The sequence below is a fragment of the Vipera berus genome, assembly GCF_964194415.1.
Source record: "Vipera berus genome assembly, chromosome: Z".
Classification (NCBI taxonomy): Eukaryota; Metazoa; Chordata; class Lepidosauria; order Squamata; family Viperidae; genus Vipera; species Vipera berus.
In genome coordinates this window covers 26115943-26129621 of record NC_138205.1, presented here as the reverse complement: position 1 = coordinate 26129621, position 13679 = coordinate 26115943, and positions in this window count along the sequence as shown.

Below are 13679 nucleotides of genomic sequence, written 5' to 3'. Positions count from 1 at the left end.
GTTTAAACCACCCAGATCTAAGAATATTCCATCTTTGACCTTGGTTAGTACACATCCTGGGGATCTTACTGGATTCAAAGCTCCTGCATGAAGAACAGATGTCAACTGTTTCTAGGAAGGCCTTGGGCATAATTCCACTTGGTGCATCAGTTGTGCTCTCTCTTAGATTGTGGGGCTATTCAGACAATCACTCATTCCCTAGATACCCTACAGCATGATTACTGCGTTGTTCTCTACATGGGGCTGCCATAAGAAAACACCCAGAACGCTCAGCTAGACCAGAATGTGATGGCATGTTTTAGTATGCCCAATAAACACCTCTACTTGAAAAGCTGCACTGGTTGTCAATTGCTTCTGGGTGCGATTCAAGTGCTGGTAGTTACATTTAAACCCCTTATAGCATGGTCACATTCACATGAGAGACAACCTAGCTTTCATAACATCTCCCTGGCTGACCTGAAAGTTTGGTCAAATGGTTCCTTGTGTTAAACAATGTCCTCTTTCATTGTGCTCTGTAAGGTCTCTACAGTAGCAGCTACTCTCTGGAACAATGTTACCCCAAGATCTAGATGGCCTCTATTCTGCTCTTTTTTAGAAGTTTGGAGGCTGGGTTTTACCCAAGCCTTCGGGGAAGCTCCTTGCTTCATCATACTTGCCATTTAAAAGGGAAAAAACACATTATTGATTTTATTGTTATTTATTTTATTGTCATGGGATACACAAAGCCATTGAGAGTTAGATGGCATACAAATTCAATTTATTGTTGTTTTTGTTATTTGTATTCTAAATACGATAAAATTGGTGTAGAGGTTAGATATACAGTATCCATACTGTAACCAACAAAATAAGCAAAGGACATTTATTCTAAAAACTAATTTATTGCATGGTTAGCTTAATTATGATGATGTCCCAAAGGTCAGTTTCCCAGTGGCACCATCACTTTATGTAAAAAAGTCCCCTGACTAGTCATTACTTTGGTTCACAAAGTATATTCCTAACTGAACCAACTCAGTTGTCAGCAGAAATTATGCTCCTTGGAAGGAATAGGACCTGATCCATTGCAAATGCCAAAGTTGAAATAATTCTAAACTTCAAGAAGAAGGAAATTTCAAGAAAAAGGAGTCAACAATAGCAATGATGGCAAGTATTATAATTTTCCTTTATCCTAGCTATTTCCTCCATATATTTACCCCAATTTCATCAAATAAAGTGAAGGCTTCTATTAAATGTTTGTAAACCAAACCATTCCATTTGGATATAGATTAAGAACTACAGATATCCTACAGAAAGTATACTCTTTGCAATTAGGGTCATACATTGGGAATCATTAATTTGTAACTAGGCAAAGTCCCTCATGTTGTAGTTGCCTACCTTTACCATGAAAATGTGTTCCCAGTCCATTGCAATAAGTACCATATCAATAGAAGAGAATATATGCATTTAGGGTTGAAATATGTAGTCCTTGGTGTTTGGGAAATAATTCAAACCAATAGTAGAAACTGAAACATTATTTCCATCTGTAATGACTAATCATTATACCATTAAGTATATGAGTCCATTTATAACTGACTATCACCTGTATGTGGTTAGGAGAAGGGGAGGAGGAATTACTATCATCTACTGAAATAACTTTTGATTAGAACCAAATAATCTTTCCTGCAAGGATATTTTCTCCAAGTGAAAATAAAACTCAGTGAAAGAGATCTACTCAGTTGTCTATTCTACAATTTTAAAATAAAATAAGAAATAGAATTATAGCTGAAACAAAGATTTTTTTTCATTCTTATCATGTGACCTGGGCAAGTAGAAGTCAGATGAAATTGCTTTGGGGATAATTCAACTCACCTTTCACAACTGACCAAGGAACTTTCTCCCACTCCTTCTCTTTCTGCTTTTTTCTTAGAATGGTACATAAGCAGTAATTGGGTACTTTCAAACAACTTTCTGTCATTTCTTCTGAAGAGGCAGGTTTTCTGAAAAGATTTCTAAACAACTAATCACATTGCCACTCTCTTTCCCTTCTTAAGAGTTGAATTCTGGGGTAATTCAGAACAGTCTAGTTCTTCATACAACATAACATATTCTTATTCCTTTAAGGTGTGTGTGTGTATATATATACAATAGAACAGCTGGATTACATAACACAGAGATAGTACATTGATTGACCCTAACAATCTAAGATAATCCTTCAGACTTTAGTTCTTCTAAAAAAATGGAATTTGAGTTCATTTTATTATGGCTTAGCATTTCCTGAAGGAAAGATGGATCTAATAAAAATCAGGAAAATCTGGTTTCTCTATATTAAAGAGAATGATAATTTTTCCACATTTTATTGTATCCATATTGTTTGTGAATTATAAACATATAATGTCATTAGATGTTAATTTTCTTGGTGGAAAAATTAGGAAAAGTTGTCACATGTACCAAAATCACAATTTTATGCAAATATACTAATATTTAATGTAAAACTATTTATTTCTCTAGAATACCAGTATCAACAGCATTGAAATAAAGAACAGTACATCCATAAGAGAGTTCATCTTGGTTGGTCTATCAGCAACAACATACATTCAGATAATTCTCTTCTGCATATTCATAACCATCTATGTTACAGCCCTAAGTGCCAACTTCACCCTCATCCTAACCATATGGACTTTCAAAAAACTCCACACACCCATGTATTTCTTCATTGTCAATTTGTCCTTAGTGAACATATTCTCTATTTCAATTACAATACCTAAATTGCTCCAGAGTCTCTTTACTGGAAGGAAGACCATCTCATTTCATGGTTGCCTTACTCAGGCCTATATGTTTATATGGGCTGTAGGGACAGAACTTCTGCACCTCTCCTTTATGGCTTTTGATCGCTATGCTGCTATCTGTCACCCTTTGCAGTACCCCATGATCATGAGGAAGGAAGTGTGTGTTTGCACAGCTATTGGAGTGTGGGTGGTAGGTCTAATTAATACTTCAACTCATTCTGGACTGTTGAATCAGCTGACTTTTTGTAACTCCAATGTTATCAATCATTTCTTTTGTGACCTGCCCCCTTTATTGCATCTCTCATGCTCAGTTCCAACTCTAAATGTCTTTGTCTTATCTGCCTCAGATTGGATATTAGGAGTTGGTTGTTGTGGGTTCACTTTAACATCCTACTTTTTTATAATAAGAACAATCTGCAGAATCCGTTCCACTGAAGGGAAGAAGAAAGCATTTTCCACTTGTTCCTCACATTTTATTATAGTCAGTATTTTTTACTCCTCTGTAATCTATACTTATATCAGGCCATCTTCTGCCTACTCTCCAGAACATGATAAGATTGTTTCTCTCCTTTATTCAGTGGTAACTCCTCTTGCTAATCCAGTCATATATTCACTGAGAAACAAGGATTTTAAGGAAGGATTGAAAACACTTAAAGAAAGAATCCGGCTATTCAGTAGGCTTCAACACTGAGAAAACAAATAATGTTAACAAAACCACCTAATAAAAGCCAACACATTCTACATAAATAGAACAGGTTTTCATTTTATACATTTGTATCTCTAAATTCTGTTCTATTCTATTCTGTTGCCCATGTATAATGTCTGTATTTATTTCTCTATATGTGGATTTAATAATTATGAAACTAAGTAAATACTGGGGGAAAAACCTATAGATGCTTAATATTTTTCTCTAAGTTTGAAATATAGAGCTCAGCAAATAATTTCACTGAAAAGGGACTCTCACTAATATACAATCTTTTATGCTTATGATTTTCCCTACTTAGAATTCTAGTGAAAGTGCCATGCTTACCACAAGGTATCATCTGAGTTGGGGTAGCAGGTTTTGGAATGCATATCTTGTGTCCTGATGGTTTGTATTCCAGTATTAATAAACACTGAGTAGGAAGCTTATATTTATTGTGTATTCAAAAACATCAACAAACCTCTTCTTAAACTGTTTTGTGCCTTCATGTTTTAAAATTGTATTTTGTATTTAGGTAGTAAACAATTTACATTGCCAGATCAGCAAGATCATTTAATTTATGAAAACTAAAAATGTTTCTTTCAATTATATTTATTTATTCAATTCAAATAATGTATTTTTATTCAGAAGCTATCAATGAAGCTTGGTAAAAAAACATTATATCAATATCAATCTTTGACTCAGATATTTTAAAGGTATGTATATGGAAAATTTGTTTCTCGATAAACACATAAGAGAATGAGTGTGTGTGTGTGTGTGTGTGTGTGTGTGTCAGAACTCATATTCTAAAGGGACTCTTTAACTCAAACTCTATTCTCTCTATATGTCTGGGTTCTGCCATGTTACTGGAGGGAAGGGGGGAAAGCACTGTGGGTTATTGCTTTATTTTCCTCTGTCACTACACTGTAACACTTTGCTGTTTTTGCATACTTCCTCTGTGAACTATCTCTTCCCCTTGATATCAGCTAGAAGGTGGGAGGAGAAAGGAATGTGCCTCCAGCAAATGGTTTATCTCCGCATTGGAAGGGAAGGTATGAAGAGCCGATAAAACATCGCTGCACCTGTGAGACAGCCTGGCATTATCTACTCTTCCCACAATGGACTCAACACCAGGGGATTGGCCCACTTGAACTGACCGGATAAACTGTGGGGTGTGATTTGCTTGGGATACTTTTTAACCTATTGATCTGAGCAGGAAACCCTCAGATCCTGTCTATTATCCCTGCTGTCAGATTCTCCTAATAAAAGTTCCTTTTGGAAGAATAACCTGCTTCAATGAGTTCTGCTTTCTTAGGATGAGGTTTTGAAGTGGGCCCTGACATTAGACAGGATCTGCAGTAATAGTCAGCCTGAAAGGAAAACCCTTACCAGGGGACTTAGCAAACCATGTCAAACAATGGAACACAGAGAGAGGAATCTGCTGCAAGGGGAATCCTTCTTCAGGGCAGACACCTGTAAACACTCCAGTTCCAGATCCTCCACCTCTTCGGAAGAGGAGGAGATGAGAGAGTGCTGTCACAAGGTTAGATGGTCAATGGGTGTTGGAAAGAAGGATGACTGGGATAAGAAAGTCAGGAAGGTGACACTCAGATGGGGCAGTCATCAACCTGGCTGGAAGGAGGAGATGGAAAGGTCTATCCATCTCAGCAAGGACAAGAAGGATTGCTCAGGGCATTCCAGCCAGTTGTTGGAACAGGCAGTTGGTATGATAAAAATTAACCCTCGATTCCAGGAAGGAGGATAAAGCTGAACCCTACTGAGGCACCATCCACCAGGGGTTCAGCAAGAAAGGAAATGGAGGGGAGCCTGAACCTGAGACTTTAGACCCAGGCGAAAAAAACAGCGAGCCCACCACAGTCACCACTGCTGCAGCCACCCCACTTTGCATGGAAGCTGCAGACAGAGAGGGGACACAACCCAAATGGAAAAAAAGGCACACTCCATCCAGACATTCCCTCCACTAGATGTGAAATTCCATGCAGAGTCACGGTGCCGGGGATTCCTCTTAACCCAGGTGCTAAACTACATGGAGGAGTACAGCCGGAACATCCCCACTGACTGCGTCAGAATTTGCATTGTACAAGCTGCCCTGGATGGCATCGCAGCAGACTGGGTCATAGACCTGTACGACGCTGACACTCCAGAGCTACTGAATTTCAACCAATTCATATTCTCCCTTAGGCACAGGTCTGAGGACCCACTGGCAGACTGGAAGGCCCGAGAGCAGATAAAGACACTGAAGCAAGGCAGATGGCTGGTGGCAGAATATACCCAAGAGTTCAATACTCTGGCCAGCAAATTAAATTGGCCAGAGGATATCTTATTACCCACTTCAAAGATGGTTTAAACTACAACCTCTACAATGCTTGCCTCCCTCAGGGGGATCCCCACGAGTTGCAAGACTGGAACGTCCTAGCCAAGGAAGCTGAGATTGAGCTAGCCAAGAGGCAATGAAGAGGAGAAAGACCATGAGAGAAATTGCCACTGGAGTCAACCTGTGAGCCAGAAAAGCAGCCGTCAACCTCCAAAAGAACCACCGGGTGCTTCAAATGTGGCAAGGAAGGGCACTATGCCACTGAGTGCCGCTCTCACATACCAACTGGAAAACCAGACCAGACCCTGGCTAGGAACTCTGGAAAGCCAACAGTGAAGCTGAAGGAGATGGCCATGAAAGGCATAGATACTGTTGAGTTTCCACCTCAGCTCACCAAGGAAAGGGAACTCCAGCCTACACAGCAGGAGTGTCCTATGATAACTCTGAGGACAAACCCCTGGTAAGTGGATCCACTGCACCATTCATGAGGATAGTAACTCTGCTAGCCCTGACCATGCCCAAAGCTGTAGAGGTTAGGGCATTAATTGACTTCTGGTGCACCTGCTGTCTTATCAGCCTGACCCTTGTGGGGAATTTAGGAATAATGGTGAGAAGGCTGAAGAAACCAATTTCATTCAGTCAATTAGATGGGTCCATACCAGGGGGGATACCCACCACCCTAGCAATGCTAGTGCTTCAACAAACCCTAGATGACCACATAGAGACTATATTGTTCGTGGTAACTCCTGACATGGAGTGTCTCATAATCTTAGGCATGGCATGGCTAGCCAAATGGAACCCAAGGGTAGACTGGAGAATGGCAGGACTTAGGTTCCCAAAAGGGGAATCAACCAAAGTGATAGCCTAACCCCAAGCAGAGGGGCCTCCAACCGAGAAAGCCACAATAGCGGGTAAAAAAGAAATACCCCAAATACCAGAGGTGTATAGAGACCTAGCTGAAGTATTCAGTGAAGCGAGGTTAGGGTTAGGGATCGGTCCACAGACTGTGCAATAGAAATCAGACCAGAGGCAAAGCTTCCCAAACCTAGACTATACTCCATGAGCCCACAGGAGTTGGAAGAAATTCAGAAATTTATTGACAAAAACTTAGAAAGGGGGTTCATTCCACCAGCAAAGCCAAAGATGGCTTCCCCTGTATTATTCCAAGAAAAGAAAGATGGAGCTCTTTGACTCTGCATGGACTATAGAGCTTTGAATTCTATAAGCAAAAGCAATCTATACCCTCTCCCCCTTGTGAAGGACATGCTATCTCACCTTTCGATGAATAAGATTTTTATGAAGCTAGACCTAAGATAAGCATACTATCAAATTAGAATCAAGGAAGGAGATGAGTGGAAAACTGAATTTAATTGTCCCTTAGGGTGCTATCAATTCTGGGTTCTAAATTTTGGGCTACAGGAAGCCCCTGCCATATTTATCCAGTTGATAAATGATGGACGAAGGGAGCACCTATACAAGGGTGTGCTTGTTTACCTGGTGACATCCTTATATTCACAGAGACTATGGACGAACATGTCAACCTGGTTAGGGCAGTCCTAAACAAACTATGGGCAGCCCACCTCTATGTCAAGCTTTCTAAGTGTGAATTTCATAAAGACAAAATAGACTATCTGGAATACCACATATCCCCAGAAGGCATGGAAATTGACTCTGAGAAGGTCCGGGCAGTACTAGAATGGGCACCACCCTGCACGAGGAAGCAATTGCAGAGCTTCCTGGGATTTGCCAACTTCTACCGGCAATTTATTCCCTCTTTTGCCCAAATAGACTTACCAATCATGAACTTGCTAAAAACCAGAACCTGCTTTCATGAGTTCTGCTTTCTTCGGATGAGGTTTTGAAGTTGGCCCTGACAGTGTTTGCATGTATGTGTGTGTGTGTGAGAGAGAGAAAGAGTGTGTATGTATATATGTCTGAAATAGCATAGGGCATAGTGTTCCTGCTGAGAGGAGTTCAATCAATCAGAATAGAGCTGGAAGGGATTTTGGAGATCTGTTAGTCCAGCCCCCTGCTCAAGCAGGAGTCTCTATATCATTTCAGACAAGTGGTTGTCCAGCCTTTTCTTTAAAACTATGAATGATAAAGCACCCACAACATCTGAAGGCAAGCTGTTCCACTGGTTAATTGTCCTCACTTGATTAGTTACTATCTATTGTTTCTTGTCTTGCCTTCTGGGGCTTTGGAAAATAAATTGATCCCCTCCTCCTTGTGGCAACCTCTCAAATGCTGGAAAACTGCTATCATGTCCCCCCTAGTCCTTCTTTTCTCTAACCTGGCCTCTGTTTATACAATCAAAGATTGGATTAGCTTTTTTTGGCTGTTTCTGCACACTGCTGACTCATGTTTAAGTGATCATCCACTAGGACTCCAAGGTCCACTCACAATTACTGTTTCACCTAATCTAGTACCTTTCTAGTACCTATCTAACCTAGTACTTTTACCTTTGACTTTTCCTGACCAGGTGTAAAACCTTGCTTTTCTCCACATTAAATATCATTTTGTTAGATAGGATCCATTGTTCAAGTCTGTCAAGATCTTTTTTGGATTCTGAACATGTTTTCCGGGGTGTTGGCTATTGCTGCCAGCTTAGTGTGATCTGCAAATTTGATGAGATTCCCTTCTATTCCCTAATCTAAGTCATTTATAAAGATATTGAAAAGTACTGAGCCTATTACAGAACCTTGTGGTACCCCACTGCTTATTTCCCTCCATGTAGATGTAGTGCCATTAAGGACTACTTGTTGAGTAAAGTTTCTCAGCCAGTTACAATCTATCTGGTGGTGATGCTGTCAATCCCATATTTTTCTAGTTTACCAAGAAGTAGGTTGCGTTTCCACTTTGTCAAATGTCTTGCCGAAGTCTAAATATACTACGTCCACAGCATTTTTCACTGGTCTACTAATTTAGTCATTTTGTCAAAGAGTGAAATAAGATTGGTTTGGCATGATCTGTTTTTAACAAACCTCTGCTGGCTATTAGTTATAACTTTATTTTTTATTCTTGATGTTCACAGATCTGTTTTTGATTATTATTTTTTCCAGTATCTTCCCAGGTATTGGTGTCAGGTGGATTGCTTTGTAGTATTACTCGAAGACCTTCAAGGTCCCTTCCAACTCTTCATTTTGTTACAGTGGGGATCTTTAAATGATTTTGAATAGCTCAGCTGGAATACTGTCACCTCCACTAGCTTTGTTTTGTCAGATTTCCTAAGGCCCATTTAACTTCACATTCTAGGATGTCTGGTTCGAGGTCAGTGACCACCCCATTGTGGTTATCAGGGACATTAAGCTCATTTTTGTATAATTCTTCTGTATAGTTTTGCCACTTCTACTTAATCTCTTCTGCCTCTGTTAGGTCCCTGCCATTTTGGTCCTTTACATGCCCATTTTTGCATGAAACGTTCCCTTCATCTCTCCAATTTTCTTGAAGAGATCTCTAGCCCTACCTATTCTATTGCTTTCTTTTATTTCTTTGCACTGTTCATTTAAGAAGACATTCTTGTCTCTTCTAGCTATTCTCTGGAATGCTGCATTCAATTGGGTGTATCTTTATCTTTCTCCCTTACCTTTTGCTTCCTTTCTTTCCTCAGCTATTTGCAAAGCTTCCTCAGACAGCCATTTTGCTTTCTTGCATTTCTTTTTCTTTGGGATTGTTTTAGTTGCTACCTGTTGTACAATGTTGTGTACCTCTGTCCATAGTTCTTCAGGCAATCTGTCTATCAGATCTAATTCCTTAAATCTATTTGTCACATCTACTGTATCAGGAATAAGATTTAGTTCATACCTGAGTGGCCTAGTGCTTTTCCCTACTTTCTTCAATTTAAGCCTAAATTTTTTAATGAGTAGCTCATGATCTGAGCCACAGTCAGCTCCTGGTCTTGTTTTACTGACTGTATAGAGCTTCTCCATCTTTGGCTGCAGAGCACACAGTCAATTTGATGTGTGTGTGTGTGTGTGTGTGTGTGTGTGTGTGTGTGTGTGTGTGTGTTTTAATCACATAACTTTTATAGACTTTTGATTTTGGTAGGTTATTGTTCCAAAGATGGATGGAAAATTTCACAACTGGTAAAACAAAACTTCAACAGCTGTATTCCCATTTCACCAAGGTGAATGATGGTGGTGGTAATTCTGGTGGTGATGGAAATTGTTATGATGATGCAATCTCACTATTCTGATTCCTAAGACATTGAAAGTGGGTTTAGATGTCAGAAGAGAATAAAATTCTTGAAGAAATGAAAAAATAATAATAATTATAATATACGGTAGGTACACCTTGAAACTTAGCAGTGAATAAATTACTCAAAATTGTATCATATAAATTTAAATTAACAGCTAAATACACTGTGATATATTGGCTCAAAAGAGTACAATAATTGCCAATTGTAAGCATAAGCATAATAGGAACAGCAACACCAACTGAAAACAAAATACCATTCAACATTGAAAGACAATTTCAAAATTCTTGTGAGAAAGGCAAAATCTTTGATAGCTTCTTGAATGAGAAGCAAAACATCTTCAAGGAAAAGCAATGTCTTGTTGCCTCTCAAAAAAGCACCTTTGGGTCTTTGATAGCAGCTTTTAAGTTGCAACTTCATCCAAAAAGATTTAATATTGGTTTAATTAAGCTGGATCAAAATTTCATAACACTATTAACAATAATAACACCATTAAACAACAACATCTACTTATTCTGGGTCCTTGGTAAGAACTCAGTATGTGAATTAAAATGCCAAATCCAGTCTAAACATCTGGCTAACTATTCAAAGTGATGTCTTCACTGGAGTCTTAATACAAAGAACTGTATTTAAAATACTTTATCTGGTAAACATGTGCTAGCTGTGTTTCTTATCTTTTCCTATTTTCTTATTTCTGTGTGATTCTTGCTATTTTTGACTGGTCAACAACAAAAATAACATACATTCAAATTGAATTCATTGAATTCATAGGAAAAAAAGTATTTAATGTGAATGGGCATGGTATATTTGTGCATAAGCCTGTTCTTATGAAATAGTGACTAATTAATTAAGTTACACATTAATTAATCAATTTCCTTACAATAGTACATATATAGAGAAACACATACAGTACATCTTGGCAAAACTGCAGAATTCTTGCAGTTTCTTCCATTATCTTCTGCTGCAATAATTTCCTTGGATTTCTTCTTCTGTGCCTTTGAGTTATTCTCAAAATTTTAAGTATCCCCATCAGTCCCAAAATGTTTAGAGTCACTGTTATAACATAATTGAAACCACTTACAATATATGACAACAATGTCATTAATTTGTTCTTCTATTTTAAACAATTTATGACCATTCACTTAGTGGTTATTTGAAGTTATAATGGAATCTCCAACAGGTAATTCTGACCCACATTCGAAGTTTCCTCACTCCCCCATTGTTCACATGATCTCATTTTGGCACTTGGAAACTGGCCCACCATTACAACTGTAAGTATGTGGTCATATTTTAAGTAAGAGCCTTGGTGGAGCAGTGGGCTAATGCCTCCTTAAGTAACACCAGCTGCCTGCAATTATTGCAGGTTCGCATCCCACCAGGCTCTAGGTTGACTCAGCCTTCCATCCTTCCGAGGTAGGTAAAATGAGGACCCAGATTGTTGGGGGCAATAAGCTGACTTTGTAATAATGCCTCTGGGGGGGCAAAAGCCCTAATAAGCAGGCATATACATAGAATGAAGGCCATTGCTAAGCACATTTGATTTGTGCTTAGATTGTAAGCCGCTCTGAGTCTTTGAAGAAGGGCGGGATATAAATGGGATAAAAAAAATATGACCCAGATTTGCAATATTATTTCCAGGAAATTGGTGCTTATTTTCAGTTTCCAGCAAAAAAATGTCCATTGTGGCCCTGGGTTCATTTAATAACTGCAGTGCATACTTAAGAAGTGTGGCATTCACTTTATAACTACCCAGTTCACTTAATGACTGCTGCAAAAAAGGTTGTTTAATTGAGCATGGTTATGTGATGACACACTTAAAACCAGCATGATTTACAAGTATAATTCTGGTCTCAATTATTGTCATAAGTGAAGAACTGCTTGTATTTATCACAGCTTGTTTGTCCTTAGAACATGAAACTGTCTAAAAGTTGCAGGAGCAATGCAGAAAGCACTTTTTCCCCTTTTTGCAATCTGTGATTGCATTCAAGACTTTCTTAGGGATAGGTTACAAACAGTGACGGTCGGGTCTGCTTTGTCCACCCCCCTGAAGCTTTGCACCAGCACGCCACAGGGCTGTGTGCTTAGCCCCTACCTGTACTCTTTATACACTTATGATTGTGTATCATCTGACCCATCCACTGCAATAATCAAGTTAGCAGATGATACAACTGTGGTGGGTCTTATTACAGGTGGGGTTGAGACAGCATATAGGGTGGAGGTACAAAAACTATCCATATGGTGTAGTAACAACAACTTGCACCTAAACATCAGCAAGATGAAAGAGATGGTGTTAGACTTCCAGAGAAAAAAAGAGGAACCTGCCCCACTTTACATCGGGGAGGACTGTGTAGAGAGAGTTTTCTCCTTTAAATTTCTGGGAGTCTACCTCTGTGAAGATCTGACCTGGAAAGTTAACACAACCCAGGTGGCTAGAAAGGCCCAACAGAGGCTTCACTTTCTTAGGGTCTTGCGGAAGAACAGGGTAGAACAACGGCTAATGACCCTCTTTTACCGGTCTACTATAGAGAGCGTCCTCTCATATGGTATTGTGGTTTGGTATGCTGGTCTGACAGCCGCGGACAGGAAAGTATTACAGAGTGTAGTGAGCACAGCACAAGACATTGTGGGCTGTTCCCTGACACCACTGGTTGACATCACCAGGGCTCGTTGCCTTGGAAGAGTGAGGAAGATTCTCAGGGATGACTCACACCCTGGACGTTATCTCTTTACTCTCCTACCATCCGGTAGGAGATATAGGAATATAGCCAGCCGTACCAACAGGCTGAAAAATAGCTTTAATCCGTGGGCTGTTAGGCTTTTAAATGGGACATAATCTCTGTGAATTTATGCAGAATTGACTTGGGAGGCCGGTGTGTGGTGTAGTTGGTTCACATGGTGTGGTAGGATGGAGGGTTTGTTGTCACTGTGTGTTGAGGGGTGAGAGCATAGGGGGAGGCTCAGCTAATCTCAATGTACACATGTTGTACTTTGACAATAAAGGTTTATTATTATTATGTACATGTGTATGTATAAAGAAAAAATACGTACTGTAAATGTCATTGTTGGGCCAAGCCAAAAATTATATTCCTCTCATCTATTCTGATGAGAAAAAATGGTGAGTTCTTTATGACATTGGATCACTTTCTAAAGAATGCTGTGTCATCCTAACAAGAGTAACAAAGAACCTAAATAATCAAAGTAATGTTTATCATTAATTAAAGAAAAAGTTGAATTGTGGTAATACCTCTGACACCATTCAACCCAAACTGGAATTGTTCCTTCAGGACTCTAGATGAAGTCATTGTTGGAATACACTTGGGAAATTGTTCTCTCAGATGCTACCTATATACCATTCTACATATTACTCATGGTACTTCTCATCCATTATATTTTCACAGTATGAATACTGTGCTCTATATTTTATCATTTTTTTATTTTTTTGATCCACTGTAAACTGCTAAAGGGCAGGTGGCTTTTCTCCATAGGTAGAGATTAGGTTCATGTTGAACAATAGTATAAATATGAATGAAGACGTAATAAGAACTTCATATATATTTATATTATAATATAATATCTCTATTACATTTTATAGTCTACTATAGCATAATAATACCAACAAACGTTTCCTCCCAATTGCTTAATATCAATTCCTTTTCTAAAGAAAATACTGCAAAAATGGAAAAGAGATATTTTGACTACCTGTAA